This window comes from Pleurodeles waltl, chromosome 4_2 (assembly GCF_031143425.1).
Source record: "Pleurodeles waltl isolate 20211129_DDA chromosome 4_2, aPleWal1.hap1.20221129, whole genome shotgun sequence".
Lineage (NCBI taxonomy): Eukaryota > Metazoa > Chordata > Amphibia > Caudata > Salamandridae > Pleurodeles > Pleurodeles waltl.
In genome coordinates this window covers 548451945-548474074 of record NC_090443.1, presented here as the reverse complement: position 1 = coordinate 548474074, position 22130 = coordinate 548451945, and positions in this window count along the sequence as shown.

Sequence of the window (22130 nt, the reverse complement as noted above, 5' to 3'; positions counted from 1 at the left end):
TCTAGTTCTCAATTGTGACTGGCACCTTAGGCAGTCATGACAGCTCCTACTGCTCTTCCTTTAAACCTTCCTTTGCCCAGACCTCTCTCTGCATCAGCTTAAAGACATCAGCGTATTCACCCTTTCAAATTGTTCTGTCATTAAATGGGCCCCCAAGGGCTTTGTCACACCCATATAAAGGAGTTTCTTGTGCTTTATCTTTTTACTCTCCTTTTTTCATTCCCTTCGTTTAACCCAATGTTCTCTTCCTCCAATAACCCCAAATTTCTCTTGCTTCATGCTCTCACCTACAACAGTCACTTCTTCTGTGCTCAAGACTTTGTCAGCTATGTACTTGCCTTTTTGTAATCGACATTTCTTTCGCGTTCCATGTAGGCTCCACCTGTCGGCTAAGCATGATTAGATCCTTCACCTCTACCAAGCCCCCACCTCCTACAGCCCTCGTGTGGACCTCATCGCAGCTGCCCCAGAACTGCCAGCACATGGTCCACAAAAGGAGAGTCAGTGTGCCCCTCCCCCACACCTTTTGCTTCATTGCAGTTAACTGCACTGCTCTACGAGGATGCTCTTTATTCGTCTCCTACCCTCAAGACCCTCCCTCCCTCCAAACTCACCCTTTCTACCTGCTTTTATCTGCTGAGAGTGGAGAGGGGAACTGGCCAAAACAGCCATTGCCACCCCTTCTGCCAACCTCCTCAATGACCTTCCTAGCCTAGTGAACCTGGCCTGCTCTAGGACACCTGGAATCAACAAATGCTCCTGCCCACCGCCCTTAAAACTTAGCAAAACCTGCACCATGGCTTTCACCTTATCTCTAGCCATGCTCCTAATATTCCAACTAAGCATAAACCTGATACAACCAATCTAACAAATTCCTCATTTGTGGGTAACCCCCACACCACACCAACCTAAAAAGAGGACCCTCTGGCACACCAATCACACGAAAGGCCTGATTTAGAGTTTGATGGAGAGGTTACTCCGTGACAACAGTGACGGATATCACATCCACTGAAATATAAATCTCACGGGATGTAATTGGATTTATATTTCGGCGGATGGGATACCTGTTACTGCTGTGACGGAGTAACCCCTCTGCCAAACTCTATATAAGGCACTAAGGGCCAGATGTAGCAAACGTTTGCGAGTCGCAAATGGCCCGATTCGCTATTTGCGACCCCGCAAAATCGGAAATGGGATGCAAAAATCCCATTTCCGACTCGCAAAATGCGATGCGAGCCGTTACCGACTCGCAAAATTTGTGACCCCATTTTGCGACCTGCAAATAGGAAGTCGCAATTTGCGAGTCGCAAACCATATGCAATAGCAACTCGCAAATTGCGACTAGTCGCAAAAAGCCCAGTTTGCACTTCCAATTTACCACTAACTCAGAGCAGGTGGTAACCATTACCAAAGTATAAAAGGAGACCCAGAAGGCATCTGGGTTATTCAAGATGGCGGAGATATACCTGATAGCAGTGAGGAGGAGAGCCCACGCCGCACAGCAGAGGAGGAGGAGGAGCCAGAGACAGGAGAAGATTTACAGAACAAGGCAGACCCTCTTCCAGCAAACTAAGGAGGAAATTTATGACAAATATAGACTTAGCAGCGCAGCTATACTAGATTTAATAGATTTACTGAAACCACAGCTAGAACGCCAGACTGTGCACGGCTGCGCCATCCCTACGCATGTGCAAGTGCTATGCTCACTGCACCTCTTGGCCTCGGGTAGCTATCAGGGGGTCATTGCTGTGGCAGGTGGGGTATCCCAAAGTGCACTATCACGGTTCTTTAGGGCATTCCTAGACGCCTTACTCACACAGATGTCCCAATACATATACCTACCCAGGAATGAGGCAGAAATCAACAGTACCAAGTTGGAATTTTACCGGATTGCCAACTTCCTCCATGTCATAGGGTGTGTAGACGGGACACATATTCAAATATGCCCACCTGCAAACCTGTAATATCTGTTCCGCAATAGGAAGTGTACACACTCACTCAACATACAGGTGGTATGTGATGCTCATTATATCATCACTGACATGGTTGCCAAATTTCCAGGCAGTACCCATGACTCCTACATTTTTAGGCACAGTGGGATACACCAACGCCAGGAATGTGGGGAGTTTGGAGACGGATACCTCCTAGGTAGAGCTGAATACACCTTGAAGACATGCACACAGGTCAATGTGCAAACCACCCATGCCTTGCTAACAGTGTACGTTTTGTGCCCAACAGGTGAAAGTGCATATGCACTACGTCCATGGATACTGACTCCGTACTTAACACCCAGCAATGATTGCGAGAGGCGATACAACAGTGCACATAAGAGGACCAGGAACATCATAGAACGAACCTTCGGACTGCTGAAAGTAAGGTTCAGATGCCTCCACCAAAGTGGAGGTGCCCTCCAGTATACCCCAATAACGGCATTCAAAATAGTTGTTGCATGCGCTATCCTGCACAACATTGCCACCCGACGTGGGCTACCTCTCACCCCTGAAGACCCTGATTCTGAGGATGAAGAGCAAGAGCAACCACATCGCCATCATGGGGATAGGAGCATCGCAAATCAAGGCAGACTGAGACGGGAACACATTGCAAACCAATACTTTGGAAGGTACGTGCCAACTTCTACCATACTCACCAATATAACAAAGAGTGCATGTGTTAAGTGGAAAGAACAAATTACTTAATAAGTGCAAATAACCAAACTATGTACATGAAAACCAGTTCAGGGGCTTCAATAGTTCACCTGGCATGGGAGACATTGCCATCATGTGCCCCAACCCCAGGGACAGTGTGGACCTCACACCCTACGGCGGGCTCAGCCAGCCTGGCTGGTACTAGGTGGGTCAGCAGTGCTCTGCCTTGTGCTTCCACTACGTAGCACCCTGGTGTCACTGGCAGAGACACTGCTGACAGTGGAGCCCTCCTCACTGTCCTGTGGGGTGTCGCCTGTGCCCCTGGCCACCTGCTGTGCCTCCATTATGTCTATTGCATGGTTGATCCGGCCCAGTCCCCGTGCCACATCACCCGCAAAGTGGCCCATGTACACCTGGAGGCTGACTGTTCGCCTAGACAGCCCTGTTGTGTTAACAGCCAGCCTAACTATAGAGGAGGCCATCCTGTCCAGGCGTTGCAGCAGCTGGTGGTCCCTGCGCCGTGCACTGTAACTCTGCGTTACCAGTCCTGCCACCAGTTCGCGCATAGACAGTGCAAAGTCACCCGTGTTGTTTCCTATAACCTGCAATTCTGAATGCACCTGCTGCATACTGATGACATGATTTCTTTCAAAGCGCTGCAATACCCCACTAATCCTCCTTAATTGTTGGTTTTGCAGGCGCTGACCCCGTAGCAGTTGGGCCTCTGTTGGTGTTGTGGAGGCATGCCCTGACTCTGCCTGCTGCTCTGCTGTTGGTATCCTACGTCGCCTGCGCAGCGGTGGAGGCCCTGTATTGTCTGGCGTGGCACTCTGGCTTGTACCTGGTGCAGGCTCGCACACCACTGTTGCAACAGGTGTTTCCAGAGAGGGCATGGTGTTGGTGGTGCAGGTAGCAGTGGTGGCTGGTCCTGTTGTCTCCTCTCTGTGCTGGCTGACCATTGGCCCCTGGCTGCTTGGGCTGGTGGGGGTGTCTTGTGGGAGACCTGTGGGACATAGGGAACACACTCTCAGTGTCTACTATCTGTTATCAACTTCCTAATAAACAATTGCCTATGAACTGCCTACTTGACTACATTGCCCATAATGCATAATTCTGGTGTTTGCTACTCTGAAATGGAGCTATCTTGGTTGTGCATGCCCCTGTGTACAAGGTGGGTGGGGTATGGCATTGATGGGGGTACATGCATATGACATGGTACTCACCGGTTTATGGTCCTGGCTCAGAGGTGTCCAGATCTCCCATTCCACTGACAGCCTCAGGCTCAAGGGTCTCCTCTACCCTTTCCTCCAGGGGTGTAGGTGGTGGTACCATCGATGGTCCCCCTCATGTGCCTCTCATCTCCCGGAGCCGCTCTGCCACCCTCTCCTTGGTCCGGGAGCGCAGGCCACCTTTTCTTAAGTTCTTCCACACTCCGGTGACTGACCCCCAGGGAGTTGACCTTGTCCTGGATATCCTGCCAAATCTCTTTTTTTTTTTTTTACTGTGTCTGGCACAGTGAGGGCTGCCCTGCCAAACAGCTCGTCATGGTGCTGACAGCACTCATCTGTTAACACCTCCAACTCCTTCTCAGCAAACTTTAGCTTCCTTTTCCTGGGAGTGTCAGCCATGGTTGTTGGAGCTGTGTTTGTTAGCTGTGCTGCAGTAAAAAAGGGTGTGGTCCTCCCTCCTCCCAGGTGTATTTGTAAGCTTCCTGGCTGTGATGTCATCATCATGTGCCAGGAAGTGTTTTCCTGAGTGTTCTGAAGTGATTTCCAGAGTGTTCTGCAGCACCTGCTTTCAATTTTCAGCACAGTCGCAATTTGCGACACACACTCGTAAATTGCGAGTCTGTTTTTTGCGCTATCTGCGGTGCGACTCCGTGTGCGAGTCGCAAATTGTCCCCGCACTTTCAACCTGCATTGCAGTTATCGACTCGCAAATTGCGAGTCGCAAATACTCGCAATTTGCGAGTCGCTATTTTTAACCTACCTACATCTGGCCCTCAATCTCCAGCTAAGCACCGGCCTGGGACCCTCACTAATCCTGCACAGTGTGGCTCTCCAACCACACAACCTTCTAGAAGATCCTAGAGGGTAGAACTCCATATGTCGCCGACTTCCACCCAAACCTCAGTATAATGGCTTGTGAATGTGAGATAAGTAACATAATACCAGAAGATTCATGGCACAATATCTGAAGGACAATGGCCATGATACTTGCATGCTCCCAATTCAAAGTGAATGCCTATAAAATCATTTTGTGGTGCTATTTACACCTTCCAGACTTAATGTGATGATTAGCAGTTCACAATTTTCTTTCACATGTGTTGGAAATGGAACTGTCAGATTTTTGGAAAGAATATTTATTGCAAATTATAGAGGAAAGGAATGTGACAATTCCATTGGCTCCATTAATGTATGATGTTGGTTGTCTGTACCTGCAGTAATCCATTACTAACAAATTAATCTCAAAATGTTTGCTGGCAGCATAATTGATAAATTAATGATATCCCGCAATTGGAAGCCTCCAATCCTAGGAGGCCGACAACCATAGTTATAGAGCTATGCCATCGAGAAACCTGCCACAGGTATGCCATGGAGAAACTGGCAGACGCAGTGAATGCTATAGTCGGGAAGCTTGAAAAAAATGGCCCTTTTTCATGTCTATGCTAAACAGATTCAATGGGTAAACGATTGCCCAAAACCAGCCACTCATTTGAGAACAGAGGGGGTCATTCTGACCTCGGCGGTAAAAGCCGCTTACCGCCGGTCAGAAGGCCGCCACAATACCGCCGCGGCCGCGGTCAGCCGCCACGGACATTCTGACCCACAACTGCAAAACCTCCAAAAATCCGCCCTCCACTGCAGTCCGCCACATCAGCGGCCAGCGGTAAACTGGAGAAGACAAAACCTCCACCGCCACGCCAACAGAAATACGCCCATCCCATTATGACCCGCAAATCCACGCGGCGGTCATTCAACCGCGGTATTCCATTGGCGGTACACACCGCCGCGGCCAAAATACACACACCTTTACAAACCCCTACCACATTGGACAATTTGAAAGGCACACACCTGAAACACATACACACACCACTCCCACACATCCAATACCATATAAAACACACACCCACATCACCCACAAACCCCTACCAACAAAAACCAGAGACGAAGGAGAGAGAGACACATCAGAGAATAGATAGCCAGACACACAGAGGCACACCACAACATCACACACACCACATAGAAGCACAAAGCACCACACACCAACACACACATCATCACATACACCACCCCACACCTCATACACACCACCCCATGGCACCACAAAGGCACCCACGCTTTTCGGACCAAGAACTCCGGGTCATGGTGGAGGAAATCATAAGAGTGGAACCCCAGCTCTTCGGCTCACAGGTTCAGCACACCACCATAGCAAGGAAGGCGGAGCTCTGGCAGCGGATCGTGGACAGGGTCAACGCGGTGGGACAGCATCCCAGAAATAGGGACGACATCCGCAAACGATGGAACGACCTACGGGGGAAGGTGCGATCGATGGTCTCGCGACACAACATCGCAGTGCAGAAGACTGGCGGGGGACCCCCACCCACTCCACCCGAATTCACAGCATGGGAGCAAGAGGTACTCAACATCCTGCATCCTGATGGCCTCGCTGGAGTACACGGAGGAATGGACTCTGGTAAGTACAAGGCCAACCACTTCACCCCCCCCCCAGCATGCTAACCCCCACCCTCACCCCCCCAGCACACATCCTCCCTGAGAATGTCTCTCCAGCACAACCCACCCAACACCAACCCCTGCATGCCATCCCCAAACTATCGACACCCATCACCTAAGCATGACCACTGCACATACCCATCCCCCCCCCACAAAACACCCTCACAACACCTCCCCCAAGGGAATGCCAGCACTGGGGGACAAGGGCACCCATAAAACGCAAGCTAATGCACACACAGAAACAATAACCATACCCTCTTACCCCATGCAGGACCCGAACGACAACACACCGGTCAGGAGGGACCAGAAATGTCCATCCCACCCCCGGAACAGGCCCCTAGTGATGACAGCAGCTCTGTCGACCTGGACCCTGATGACCAGCCCGGACCATCGGGGACCTCTGGGCAGTCGGTTCCCCTCACCCAGACACAGGCCACTGCAGACCCAACCCCCTCTGGGAACAACAGCACAGCTCCCACCCAGCGGGCCCATGCCTCTGTCTCTAGGACAGGTCAAGCAGCGGTGTGTCTACCACTACAGGGCCCCCAGGGTAACCCACCAACCCAACAACAACAGGGACCTGGGGGCAGTGGGAGTGGGCACACCGTCCAGGGGACAGAGGCCCAGGGAAACAGGGCAACTCGGAGGGCTGCTGTGCGACAGGGGGGGGAGGAGAGGCCCAGGGAACCCACTCTCCAAGAGGCCCTCACCACCATCATGGCAGCCTACCACCACTCACAAGAGACGATGGCGACGGTACTGGCCAGGTTCCAGGAGATCCAGGCACAGCAGGAGCAACGCTACATGGGGTTCAGCCACCAACTCACCAACATCTCAACCGCTATGGGGAGCATAGTCCAGGCCCTGAACCGTATAGAGGACACGTTTCGGGACCATGTGGCATCACACAGGGCCCCTGTCACTAGCCAGGAACAGGAACAGCCTACCACCTCCGCCGGCGCTAGTGGACAGGAGGCCCCACCACAACGACAGCCCACCAAAACCCCACCTCCTGCTGAACAACAACCACCCCGCAAAAGGAGCCTGAGATCCAAAAAAACGACAGAGTAGGATGTCAAGACCCCCGCCAGCATCACATACCCCCTGAAGTCCTCCCACTGTTCAACATTGCCACCCTGTCAAACCTTGAACTGCCCCTGCTCCATCCTGCCACAGGCATATGGACAATGCACCTGTGAGACTGAGAACTGGACTCTGCCATGGACATTACTCCACCCCCACCCATCACTGTTTCACTATCATGTACCAATATCTATGCACTAATAATAAATCACACATTGCACTGAAATCAATCAGGACTCAGCCTGTCTTATTTACAAATGTATGACACATTACATATCAGTTACGTATTTTTAACATTGTGAATTACACATACCGAGGTAACTTAGCATTAGTCCATGGGCCAACCAAGCCGAGGTCACGCAGTGGCTCATACAGCACAGAAAAGGGAAGGGAAAATCAAACATCATGTTTATAGTTCTGGGGGGAAATCGACAAAGTTGAGATGCAGGAGGCTTTCAGGAAATGTAAAATGGCATGGGTGATTATTACCTGTGTGCTACTGGAAATACTGTTCTATTACTCTGTCCCTGTTGTCTGTATCGCCCTCTGAGTCTTCCTCCTCTTCACTCTCCGCAGGCTCCACAGCTGCTTCAACACCACCATCTGCACCATCCTCCTGCAGGAAAGGAACCTGACGTCGCAATGCCAGATTGTGAAGCATACAGCAGGCCACGATGATATGGCACACCTTCTTTGGTGAGTACATCAGGGATCCCCCTGTCATATGCAGGCACCTAAACCTGGCCTTCAGGAGGCCAAGGGTCCTTTCGATGATCCTCCTAGTTCGCCCATGGGCCTCATTGTACCATTCCTCTGCCCTGGTCCGGGGATTCCTCACTGGGGTCAGTAGCCAAGGCAGGTTGGGGTAACCAGAGTCACCTATTAGCCACACACGTTGTCTCTGTAGCTGCTCCATCACATAGGGGATGCTGCTATTTCGCATAACATACGCGTCATGCACTGACCCTGGGAACTTGGCATTTACATGGGAGATGTACTGGTCAGCCAAACAGACCACCTGGACATTCATCGAATGATAACTTTTTCTGTTTCTGTACACCTGCTCATCGTCTTTTGGGGGTACCAAAGCCACATGGGTCCCATCAATGGCACCAATGATGTTGGGGATATGTCCAAGGGCATAGAAATCACCCTTCACTGTAGGCAAGTCACCCTCCTCTGGGAAAATGATGTAGCTCCGCATGAGTTTCATCAGGGCAGACAACAGTCTGCTCAAAATCTTTGAAAACATAGGCTGAGACATTCCAGATGACATGGCCACTGTTGTCTGGAATGACCCACTTGCCAAAAAATAGAGGACTGACAAAACCTGCACCAGAGGGGGAATCCCTGTGGGTTGGCGGATGGGGGACATCAGGGCTGGCTCCAGCTGGGCACACAGTTCATGGATAGTGGCACGGTCAAGTCTGTATCGAAGTATTATATGGCGTTCTTCCATTGTCGACAGGTCCACCAGCGGTCGGTACACGCGAGGATTCGTCCTTCTCCTCGCAAGTCCCAGCGGACGGTGCCTAGGAAGGACAACATGGAGCACAGAGTCAGGCAAACCACAGGTACGTACAGACAGCTTGCACAGTTAAAGAATGGCAATGGGTTGAAAGGCGTGTATGTGTGGCAATGCAAGGCCTAGGCCTGTGTGTCACAGTCAAAATTAAGCCATGTAGGCCCTTGAAATGGCGGCTGCCTGACCTGTGAAGTGGGACAATGGGATGTGAGGTCAATGCGCTGGCGGGGCACACCGTGGCGGTAGGCGGTCGAAGACTGCGGCGCAAAGCCGCATTGGTTAACATTGAACCCTATGGGTTTCAGGAGCCAATGACGATGTGCGCCGGCGGTCGCGGTACGCACCGCCGCGGGCGTGACCGCCATTTCCTAGCTGATTGATCACTCGAGACCTGATCATCCACAGGAGAGGACCTATACTGCAAGTGCTGCTGTGACCTCGGTCTGGAAGTGACAATGGCTGCTGCGACTGGGGAAAGTGCCCCTGCCTTCACGTCTGAAGAGTTGGAGAAGCTCGTGGATGGGGTCCTCCCCCAGTATGCTCTACTCTACGGTCCTCCAGACCAACAAGTGAGTACACCGGGTGCACATGGAATGGGCTATGCCTGTGTGGATTGGGGTGGATGTAAGTTGGTGGGGCGGGGGGCGAATGAGGAGTGCAACGCACGACAGATGAGAGCATGTGCCATATGGCAAAGTTGGTGGGGGGGGCCAATCACATCTAACATGCAGGTCATTGATGATTTCCTCCTTTCCACCCTGTACATGTCAAATAGGTCAGCGCCCATCAGAAGATCGAGATTTGGCGTGCCATCGCCAAGGAAGTCCGGAACTTGGGGGTCCACAACAGACGGGGCACCCACTGCCGCAAGAGGTGGGAGGACATCCGCCGCGGAACAAGGAAGACCGCAGAAACACTGCTGGGGATGGCCTCCCAACCTAGGAGGGGTGCCAGTCGCACCATGACCCCCCTGATGTCCCGGATCCTGGCGGTGGTCTTCCCTGAATTGGATGGGCGCTTTAAGACATCACAGCAGACACAAGGGGGTGAGTATCAGCACATTCTCCTATCTTTCTGCGCAGTGGAGGCGTCTGGGTGGGGGAGGAGGGCTGTGGGTGACATTAGGCCAGGGCGCTTTCTGTAGTGTAGTCCTCTCCCTTAGGCATGGCCCTGTGCCCCCGGCCCCCACCTCTCTAGGGTGACAAGTACAGCCATTGATGGTCCAGCATCACCCATGTGCGCGTTTGACGTCTCTTGGCCTGTTGTCCTAGTCAGTAGTACTGAGTAGTGTACCCCGAATGCGCAGCTTAGTGCATGAGGCTCCTGTGTCTGTCCTCTCCGCCAACGGTGTTGACATTGCATGCACTCAACCTGGTCTTCTTTTTTCTCCCCCCACCCTTTCTCTTCATCTTCTTGTGCATGTGTGCATTAGCATCATCAGGCGGAGGAGATTTGGCATCGGAGCACGAGGGAGCTGCAGGACACAAGGCCCCGGTGGGCCCAGGAACAGACACCGAGGGCACCAGTGATCCGGAGGGCGAGGGGAGCACCACAACGGGGACCGGTGGTGACACCAGCGACTCAGACACGTCCTCGGATGGGAGCTCCCTAGCGGTGGCGGCAACATCCGGGCCCCCCGCCTCTACAGGTACAGCCGCCACCCAGCGCACCAGCACCGCCCTCCCAGCAGCCCCTCAGCCTACGCTCCGTGCCCGCTCGCCCAGGAAGGCGCGCGTCTCCTTCGCCCCAGGCACCTCAGCCCCTGCCCCTGTTGCCCCTGCTGCCCTCAGTGCGGAGCTCATTGACCTGGTGAGGACGCTCATTGTTGGGCAGACAACCCTTTTGAATGCCATCCAGGGTGTGCAAAGGGAGGTGCAACAGAGCAATGCGTACCTGGAGGGCATTCATTCGGGTCAGGCTGCCCATCAACGAGCGTTCACTGCTCTGGCCTCAGCACTGACGGCAGCCATTGTCCCTGTTTCCAGCCTCCCTCTTCTTACTGCCTCCAGCCTGTCTCTGTCTCCTGTTCCTCAGCCTATCCCATCCACACCATCAGACCAGCCTGCACACACCTCAACACCCAAGAGCAGCTCATCCAGACACAAGCACCACAGATCCCACAAACACTCACCCAAGCAACACACTGATGCAGACATTCACCAGCCACACCATCTAGGGGAGGCAAGGGCCCGAGAGCCCCATCAAAGGAGCGGAAGGGCAGCAGGAGCGCGGAGAAGGTGGACCCCACATGTCACATCCCAGCTGGGAAGGAGGACACTAAAGAGGCCAGGAGTCCGTCCCCGAAGGGTCCAGAAACGTCACGGTCCGAGGGCGACTGAGCAGGGAGTCCAGGCCAGGTCTGGCTCCCTTGACCTGCTGGATGAGCACCGCTGAACAGGGCCCGTGGTGCAGAAGAGCACCGCTGAAGAGGGCCCCGCCGTGAAGATAGGCACCGCTGAACAGGGCCCGCGGTGCAGAAGAGCACCGCTGAGGAGGGCCCCGCTGTGAAGATAGGCACCGCTGAACAGGGCCCGCGGTGCAGAAGAGCACCGCTGAAGAGGGCCCCGCCGTGAAGATAGGCACCGCTGAAGAGGGCCCGCGGTGCAGAAGAGCACCGCTGAACAGGGCCCGCGGTGCAGAAGAGCACCGCTGAACAGGGCCCCGCCGTGAAGATAGGCACCGCTGAAGAGGGCCCCGCCGTGAAGATAGGCACCGCTGAAGAGGGCCCCGCCGTGAAGATAGGCACCGCTGAAGAGGGCCCGCGGTGCAGAAGAGCACCGCTGAACAGGGCCCGCGGTGCAGAAGAGCACCGCTGAACAGGGCCCCGCCGTGAAGATAGGCACCGCTGAAGAGGGCCCCGCCGTGAAGATAGGCACCGCTGAAGAGGGCCCGCCGTGCAGAAGAGCACCGCTGAAGAGGGCCCCGCCGTGAAGATAGGCACCGCTGAAGAGGGCCCGCTGTGCAGAAGAGCACCGCTGAAGAGGGCCCCGCCGTGAAGATAGGCACCGCTGAACAGGGCCCCGCCGTGAAGATAGGCACCGCTGAAGAGGGCCCGCCGTGCAGAAGAGCACCGCTGAAGAGGGCCCGCCGTGCAGAAGAGCACCGCTGAAGAGGGCCCCGCCGTGAAGATAGGCACCGCTGAAGAGGGCCCCGCCATCTCAAGCACCGCTCCGCTGGGCCCTTCTTCTCAAGCACCTCTCCGCTGGGCCCTTCATCTCAAGCACCGCTCCGCTGGGCCCTTCTTCTCAAGCACCGCTCCGCTGGGCCCTTCATCTCAAGCACCGCTCCGCTGGGCCCCGCCGTCTCTGCACCGCTCCGCTGGGCCCTTCCTGTCAAGCACCGCTCCGCTGGGCCCTTCCTGTCAAGCACCGCTCCGCTGGGCCCCGCCGTCTCTGCACCGCTCTGCTGGGCCCTTCCTGTCAAGCACCGCTCCGCTGGGCCCTTCCTGTCAAGCACCGCTCCGCTGGGCCCTTCATCTCAAGCACCGCTCCGCTGGGCACCGCCGTCTCAAGCACTGCTCCGCTGGGCCCTTCCTGTCAAGCACCGCTCCGCTGGGCCCTTCCTGTCAAGCACCGCTCCGCTGGGCCCTTCCTGTCAAGCACCGCTCCGCTGGGCCCCGCCGTCTCTGCACCGCTCCGCTGGGCCCTTCCTGTCAAGCACCGCTCCGCTGGGCCCTTCCTGTCAAGCACCGCTCCGCTGGGCCCCGCCGTCTCTGCACTGCTCCGCTGGGCCCTTCCTGTCAAGCACCGCTCCGCTGGGCCCTTCCTGTCAAGCACCGCTCCGCTGGGCCCTTCATCTCAAGCACCGCTCCGCTGGGCACCGCCGTCTCAAGCACCGCTCCGCTGGGCCCTTCCTGTCAAGCACCGCTCCGCTGGGCCCTTCCTGTCAAGCACCGCTCCGCTGGGCCCCGCCGTCTCTGCACCGCTCCGCTGGGCCCTTCCTGTCAAGCACCGCTCCGCTGGGCCCTTCATCTCAAGCACCGCTCCGCTGGGCACCGCCGTCTCAAGCACCGCTCCGCTGGGCCCTTCATCTCAAGCACCGCTCCGCTGGGCACCGCCGTCTCAAGCACCGCTCCGCTGGGCCCTTCTTCTCAAGCACCGCTCCGCTGGGCACCGCCGTCTCAAGCACCGCTCCGCTGGGCACCGCCGTCTCAAGCACTGTTTATGGTTCACTGTGCCCACCATGCCTCCTCCTTGACCAGTGGAGACTGTCATCCACCTGATGGACTGTGGCTTTGCACTCCCCAGGATGGTACAGTGGGCAGCCCACCCACTGTAGAGACATTGAGAGACTGTGGCTTTGCACTCCCCAGGATGGTACAGTGGGCAGCCCACCCACTGTAGAGACATTGAGAGACTGTGGCTTTGCACTCCCCAGGATGGTACAGTGGGCATGGTGGCTCCTCGTGGATCTGGCGTCATGGACTCATGTGGCTGTGGTGCCCCCCCTTCCCTTCCCCCTGAGGTGCCTGTAGTTTTTACATCTGATGCCCCTGCAGTGTTCTCTCCAAAGGACTCAGGTCTCCTGTGTGGGCTTTGCCCATGTTTCTCATAACTTTGGCCCACGGACATGATGAATTCGTAGGATGTGCAGGACTTGTTACTTCAGTTATACACTGATGTGTATATCATTTGTTTTCTTGTAAATATCTTTCATGGTTGTACGATAATTTTCAGGAGCTTTTTGGTACATAAATATTTATTCCAAATTTGATTATGTCATAGCATTTTTCAGGGGCATTTGGGTGGTGTCACTGTGACTTGTTGCTCTGCATTGGTGTGTACATAGTTGGGGGGGGGGGTCGCTTATGTGTGTGGCCGTAACCTTTCGTCCTCCCCCTCCCGTGTGTCGTAGGTGCAGTACTCACCGTTGTCGTCTGCGCCGGACTTCGTACTCGTGGTAGATGAGAAGGTAGACGAGAGCAGGTAGGATGTTTAATTCGGGTTCCATGCTGTCCTCCTTCCTCCTGGAGTGCGTAGTGGTGTGCGTTTTCCCGTTCGTAGTCTGTTTCCGCCGTGTTTTTATCGGCGGTGCTCCCGCCCCGGAAAAGGTGGCGGATTGGTGAGTTGTGATAGTGTGGGCGGTACATTGTCTGCCGCCTGGCTGTTGGCGGTGACCGCCGCGCTGTTTGTTTCTACCGCCGTGGCGGTCGGAGTGTTAAAGTGGCTGTCTGTGTTGGCGGTTCCCGCCAGGGTCAGAATTCCATTTTTTTGACCGCCAGCCTGTTGGCGGGTTGGCCGCCGCTTTAACACCGACCGCCAGGGTTAGAATCACCCCCAGAAGAATGTCCTCCTCAGTCTTCAGTCTCATGAGCAAACACCTTTTTTTTGATGATTTATAATGAGTGTAAAGGTAGTTCACACCTGTAGTAGTACATGTCGTATGGTCTCTATTGTTTTGTATGATAAAAACCTCAATCATAAAGTCGTTAAAAGTGTATTAGCTTCATTTTCGATTTTACACTCTTGACTTGTAGAGCTGTACACATAGGACCATGAAAGTCTCACAGACCAATAAAAAGTGTTTAATATTTCATGGCAAACAGCTAACAAGTGCTATATTGCAACTTCGGCAACTGCCAGATATCTAATTCATTCTACAATAACGGAACTCTTTTGATCGAAGTCTCCAACTTCAGCCTTCAAATCTTTATAATAGCTTCACTGGGATCAAATATAAACATGCATTCTGACAATAATGCATCTTCAGCATTTCACAACAAAATAGAAATAGATGTAAACAATTCAACAAATAATGTCTCCATAAACCTTAGAGGAACTGTAAGAAATGGAAGTAAACTTTACAGGAGATGTAAATTATGTTTTTCCTGACCACGCCGGAGATTTATGTGACATTACACTGCACCTTGCAGGTGGTATACATGTTGGTGTTCTAGATCATTCAGTAGATGGAAATGATGTTAATCACACATGAACTGTAATTGGTGCACTGTAGACCTTGAGATAGGTGTACATTATGTTACTATACACCAAACAGGAGATGTAAATGATGCTCCTGTAAGCTTTACAGGAAGCGTAATTGATGTTATTGTAGATCACCCAAGAGCTGTAAAGTATGTTATTTTAGACCATACAATAAATGGTTGCATTAAATCCTTGAAATATGCACCATGATTAAGGTAGGTAAGGTGCTGTCTGCCACAAACAACATCCCTTTTACACAACTAGACACCACTGCCAAGGACAAGAATTTGAAACTGCCTTGGAAAATACAAATTCACATTTTATACAATGAGTACATCCCACCAATCAACCTGACTTTGAAAATCATGTCCCAGCAATGCAAATAGAATCTACATTGAATTTGATCATGGCACTTAACGCACTTCCACTACAGCCCATATTAAAGTCAGATGAACCTGAAGCCAATACTTCTATGTGTAAGCTAAATCCCCTGTTGGAAATGCACTTTCTGCAGGCTTAGCCCCAAACTGTTTGCCTTTTTTCTCTTATTTTTCTGAACCTCTTTTTGTTGGCTCCAGGACTCTGAGCACTTTACTACTGCTAATCAGTGCTAAGGTGCATGTGCTCTCTCCCCTAGTATGGTTGGCGTACACCTGTTTGGCATATTTAATTTACCTGTATGTCCCTTGTAAAGTTTTATACCATATACCCAGGGCCTGTAAATTAAATGCTACTAGTGGATCAGCAGTGCAGATTGCACCACCCACTGAAGTAACCTTTCATACATGTCTCAGGCCTGCCTCTGTAGGGCCTGTGTGCTCAGTTTAATGCCACCTTTCAAACTACATGTAAAGGCCTAAACTCCCCTTTTGCTACACCTAAGACACCCCTAGAGTAGGCCCTAGGTAGCCCAGTGGGCAGGGTGCTGTGTATGTAAAAGGTAGGGTATGTACTCTTATGTTTTTCATGTCCTAATAATGACAAACAGCCTATTTCGTTTTTCACTACTGCAAGGGCGGTTCCTCGCATAGGTTAGCATTGGAAACTCCCTTATAAATCTTTAAGTGATAATTTCCAACCTCAGAGGAGTAACATGGGCAAGTTTGGTATGTTTGGAATGGTAGTGAGAAATCCTGCTTACTAGTGTAGTTGGATTTTACATTACTATGTTAGAAATGCCACTTTAGAAAGTGGGCATTTCTGTGTGTTTATAGCTCTATATGCTTTGCAGCCTGGTTCCAATCAACATCTAGGGCAGAGTGAAAGTTACAATTTGTGAATACTTTCCAGACAACCACAACACAGGAGGGACTGGGTGTGACAGGAGAGGCATCTGCATACTGATAGTCATCCTGGGATGGGAGAGGGAGGGGTCGTTCACACCTTACTTGTCAATAGACTGTGTCCTGCCCTCGAACAAAGGGCTAATTTACCCCATTGATGTCTGGAGCCGGGTTTAAATGGTTCATTTGAAGTCACCCATTGAACAAATATTTTTTTTTAGTATAAGTATAGGGGCTCTGATCCCATGTTTTTGGAGCACTTTTGGAACTGGGACAGAAACTCTGTCAGAAGCCCTGGAGGGCTGCACAAACGACTCATCTGGACTGTTCTTTTGCTATTGCCCTGCTGCATTCTACTTGTGGGAGGCCCTAAGGACTCACTGAATTGTTTTTCTGCTTTTTGCCCTGCTGCCAGCTGCCCCCTGACTTTGGTTGCAGTAGGCTCTGTGAAACTGCCTGGAGAGTTTGCCCCTAAGACTGCTGGTCTGGCTGTGCTGGTCTACCTAGCCACTACTACCAGCTTGTGTTGCCCCCACAGTGTTCTCTGGGACTGGTTGGCTTGCTCCCCTCCCTGCTCTTGTGGGGGGAGCCGCCAAGGATTCACCAGGAGTCTGCCAACCTCCCAGGAAATTGGCCGTGGGACTCGCCAGTCTGGCTGTCAATAATATTTTCCTATCACGGGGTGAACACTGATTCAGTGTACTGGATAGCATGTTTCTAGCGCTGTAGGGACAGTGGCTGGTGTTTTCCCCCAGGGCGGCTTTCCACAAAGGAAATCACGACGTGCAGTCTTCCTGAGTAGGGTATTGTGCTGTGGCACCCGCCCTCCTGCAAGCACTGTCCCTGCCGCTGGGAAGAAGCTGTTGGGCTGTTGCTGGGCAATGTCGCAGCCCCTCCAGCCCTGCTGATCAGCGGAACCCCAAGACAGAGGCCATCACCAAGGATCGCTGAAGCCGCCCGCCTCCTCTTCTGCCACGAGGCATTCCCTGCCAAAATGGTATTGTATTGGGTGCAGCCACACCTACCTTTGAAAGGGGGAGGCAGGCCCCGCTCCCGTGGTCCACCAGTACTTCTACTATGCATGAACCCCCATCGGCAGTGTGTGGATGCCAGGAGAGGTCTGCCATGCCACAGTGTGACCACACACCATGTAAAGACAGCGGCTGCCCTGAGTGTTCACAGGCGGCTGCATTTTGACAATTTCACATGCAGGATACCCAGCAAGGTCTCCTGGGGATTCAACAGCTTGTGCCTCTCCCTCGTACTCCTGTAAAGGTCACAGTATTTACAAAGGGTTTTTTGCTGACGACTCTAAATCAGGAGCTCAGCGCTTCCAGGAATTACCGTATTACACGTTATAGATGCCTTTAGGCCCACGCTGGGGCCTGCTTGCTGTATAAGATGTGCTAGGGTCCCCAAGTACGCTGGGCCCTATGTTTTCATGAGGGTACATGTGTAATGCCCCTAGAATACCATTACAATTCTAGCACTCCAGTGATAATGGATATGCTTGCCCCTAAACCATTACATATTCATGCCCTGATCGTAGGTTGTTTGGCGCTTTGCATTGCATTACCAAAATACTGAGCCATACTACAGTAATGACAATCTGTGTGCAATATTTATGATTTATGTCACTTGTGGTCTAATAATATATAAAATAATACAAAATAATATTTTTATATAATCCTGCGTGGAGTCTCTTTTGTGGTGTATTTATTCTGTCATTGTTGTGTGTTACGTAAATGCTTTACATATTGCCTCTGAGGTTAAGCCTGACTGCTTTGTGCCAAGCTAACAGTGGGTGAGCACAGGTTATCGTTGGTGTGTAACTTATTTGCCCTGACTAGAGTGGTGGGTTCTGCCTGACTTAGGTGCATATCCTAACCAACCAAAAACCCATTTTCTAACATTGGTGATCACCGGAGAGGATAGGACATGTGTTTGTGTAACACCATAGTGACTTATTGTTGCACTACGAACTCTGCACTTAAACCATTGTGTGTTGTGTTCTGTGATTCTCCTGGTCTCTCATATCAGTCATTTTTATTGTTTACCCCACTTCATATTCTTGCACTTGGGACTATTGTTGTTTACACTTATGTTTTGTTGCACTCGTTTGGGCAGAATGGAATTAGATCTCAGCTGCCTGTCATCTAGTAATATGAAGGTACTGAGGAGGCTCTGCGAGGAGAAGGGATTACCTGTGAGGAGAAGTTCAGATAGCTTGGGCCTTAGGTTAGCCCTCCATGCATTTGAACTCCAACGTGGGGAGGCAACCGCAACAGAGGACCAGGAGGGTGGTGGTTTTGAGGACGATCCTGAGGAAGACCCCGAGATTAGTGAGGATTCGGAGTGGGAGGGTTCCAGGCCACACCCCAGGGAAGCAGTGACCCTGAATAGTTTGAAGTAGAGGGAGAAATTCACTGGACAGGGACACCAGAGAAAGAGGACCCCATAGACAGGGAGTTCCTTGCTGGGTCTAGAGGCAGGAGCAGTGTCACCTTTCATACATTGTCCCCTGAGGAACTCAAGGATAGACAGGCTGAGAGGGATCTGAGGTTGCAGCTGGCACAGCTGACTGTAGAAAAGAAGGCTAGAGGTTGAAAAGGCTTTTGCTGAGGAGAGGATGGCAGAGGCTGAAAGGGTTTTTGCCAGGGAAAAGCTTGCTCTTGAGGATAGGAAACTGGTGCCTGAGCATAGTTTTAGAGTTCTGAACTTACCTGTGCTGCAGGTGGAGTCCAATGAAATTGTGAGTCCAATGTTAGGAACACTACCCACATACTCACAGACTTGGTGCCTAGCTTCAAGGAGGGGGATGACATAAGTCTGTGGTTGCAGGAGTATGAGAGGGCTCTGACAGTGCAAGGATCCCTGAGAAGGATTGGGGAGCTGGCCTGGTGAGTTATATTCCTGGTGATGGAAAGGACGCCTTACTGGCCCTAGAAGGGAGAGATAGGCAAAGGCACACACCATGAAGAAAGTCCTGATTGCAAGGTAAGGAATTACCCCTGAAGAATATAGGTTGAAGTTCAAGGACAGCGGGAAGCTGTCTCACCAGTCTTGGGGGAGTTTGTGGAGGATTGTTGCAAAGCACTAGATGGATGGGTGCACAGCAAATAATTTTGAAGGACTGTACAATCTGATTGTCAGAGAAGACATGTTCCATTGTTTTCCGGGGCTACAGCAACACCTGTTGGAGTGTAAGTTCTCTGACCCCAGGGAACTTGCAAAGGAGGCAGACCTCTGGATGAGTACGATAAGGTCTGGTAAGGAACTTGGGAGTGACCCTAAAGGAAGTAGCTCAGGGTCTCCCCAGCTGAGGTTGGGGGAGGTTCAGAGAAACCCAAACAGGTCCCATTGTAGTGGGGACAGTGGGGGAAGGGTCCCATGTCCTTTCTTAGAGGAGGAGGAGAGGTGGACATAGGGTTGTCCCAGGTTGCCCTATGCCTAACCCCAGAGCCTGGAGAGTGCCCTGAGGGGGTCCCATAGTGTGAGGAGAACTTGAGAGGGGGAGCTGACACAAACATCCAACCAGTTCTGATTTCTGGCAGTACCACTCTGCAAAGGAGGTTGCAAAAGCCCAGATGTAGGGATTGGGATAAGAAGTACTCACCCCTTGCCCTGTCCAGCCTAAGGGTACAGGCCCTGGGTTGGAGGGCCAGGTTCAGGGTATCACCCCTGACCTGGAGGGAAGGGCCACTGCCATTCGTGTCCCTACAATTTTGTCTTCTTGAGGTACCCTTCCTGGTGGGAGGGTGCAGCACTCTAGAAGGATGGGCAGGAGGAGGAAGGACTCACCTCTGACCCCGGATCAATCCAAGGGTGCAGACCCTGGGTTGAGAGAAAAGTTGCAGGGTAGCTGGCCTGAACTGGTGGGAGAGCTGAGCAGGACAGCTGACACAAGCCCTGGCAGTTCTGGATTCTGGGGGTATTACTCCCAACAGGAGGGTACGAACCACAGACGGAGGTGTGGGGGGAAGAAAAGGCTCACCCCCGGCTCCTGTACAGCCTAAGGGTACAGACTGTGGGCTGGAGAACCAGCCTCAGGATACCACCCCTGGATTTGGAGTGGAGAAAGGATGCGATGCACCTGGAGCTACCGCCCCCACTCTGAGAAGCAACAGAGGACAGAGACCCCTAGATGACCTGAGGTCTGGTTCTGGACGCTGACAGCTGTCAGTGGCCTCTGTTGGGTGCTGTCCTTGTGGACATATGTCAGTACCAAAGGGGCAGGATGGGCCACGTCACTTGGTTGGCCATGGTGGTACAGTCTGTCTACTGGGATACATCTGTGAGTAGATTAAAGTTATGTGCTTCAAAGATGGGTTCCACAGGTGAGTAGAAGGATTCCTCATGGGTTAACTTAGTGGGTTCTGAGGGTACAGACAGAAGGATCTAATTGGGTTTAGAGTGGCATAGAACTGTCACGTGCCCCTGCAGTTGTGGGCCATTGTCCACGTTCTTTTGCCCTAAGCAGGGAAGCCCATCAAGGTATTGATTGGTCTATCCTGGCTTTGGGCTGGAGGGGGGTTTTGTTAGAAATGGCCCTTTCTGCAGGGTTATCCCCAAACTTTTTGCCTTTCTCCTCCTATTTTTCTGACCCCCTTTTCCTGGGCATTAGAACCCTGACCACTGATGTCTGGAGCCAGGGTTGTGTTGAAATGGGGTGTGTTACACTTGAAATGGTTCTTTTGAAGTCACCCCTTGAACAAAGACATTTTTGATTATAAATACAGAGACTCTGACCCCATATTTTTAGAGCACCTTTGGAACTGGGACTGAATCTCTATCAGATGGACTGATGCGCTGCACAAAGGACTCATTTGGACTGCTCTTCTACTGTTGCCCTGCTACTTGTGGGTGGCCTAAAGGACTTACTGGATTTCTTTTCTGCTTGTTGACCTGCTGCCAGCTGACCCCCCCTGACTTTGGTTGCAGTAGGTCCTGTGGGACTGCCATGAAAGGGAGTCCCCTAAGGCTGCTGGTCTGAGTGTGCTGGTATACCTGCCTACTACTACTACCACCTTGTGTTTCCCAACAATGTTCTCTGGGACTGGTTGGATTGCTCCCCTCCCTGCTCTTGTGTGGTGTGGGAGCTGCCAAGTATTTACCAGGACTCTGCCAACCACCCAGGAAATCAGCCTTAGGGTTTGTTAGTTCGTCCGTCAACAATCTTTTCCTAGCGCATAGCAAACACTGATTCATGGTACTGGATAGCGCGTGTCAAGCACTTCTTGCTTTAGGAGCAGTGACTGGGGTTTCCCCCCCAACTCCCAGGCAGCTCCTCCCGCAAAGGAAATTGTGACCTGCAGTAGTCCTGAGCAGGATGTCATGCCAAGACACCCACCCTCCTGTAAGCACTGTAGCTGCAGCTGGGAAGAAGCTGTTGGGCTGTTGCTGGGCAACACAGCAGCGCCTCCAGCCCTGCTGATCTGTGCGACCCCCAGGGCAAAGGCCGTCATCACAGATCACTGAAGCAACTAGCCTGCTCTCCCGCCTGAGCGATTCTCCACCAAAAAGATACTGTATGGGGTGCAGCCACGCCCACTTTGGAACAAGGGAGGTGGGTCCAGCTCCTGAGGCCCACCGGTACTTCTTCTGGGCACGAACCCCCAGCAGCGGTGTGTGGTTGCCAGGAGAGACCATGAGAGGTCTTCCATGTTGTAGTGTGACCACGCACTCTGTAACGACAGCAGCTGCCCTGAGTGCTCACAAGCAGCCTAAATTTACCTCCCAGCGGATTCTGTAGCTTGTGCCTCTCCCTCTGTACTCCTCTAAAATACCATGATAATACTTGCATTTAGGCAATAATGTATATGCTTGCCCCTAAATGGCTACATGTTCATGCCCTTACTGTAGGTTGTGTGATGGTTTGCATTGCATTACAAAAATACTGAGCCATACTACACAGTAATGACATTCTCAACACAACT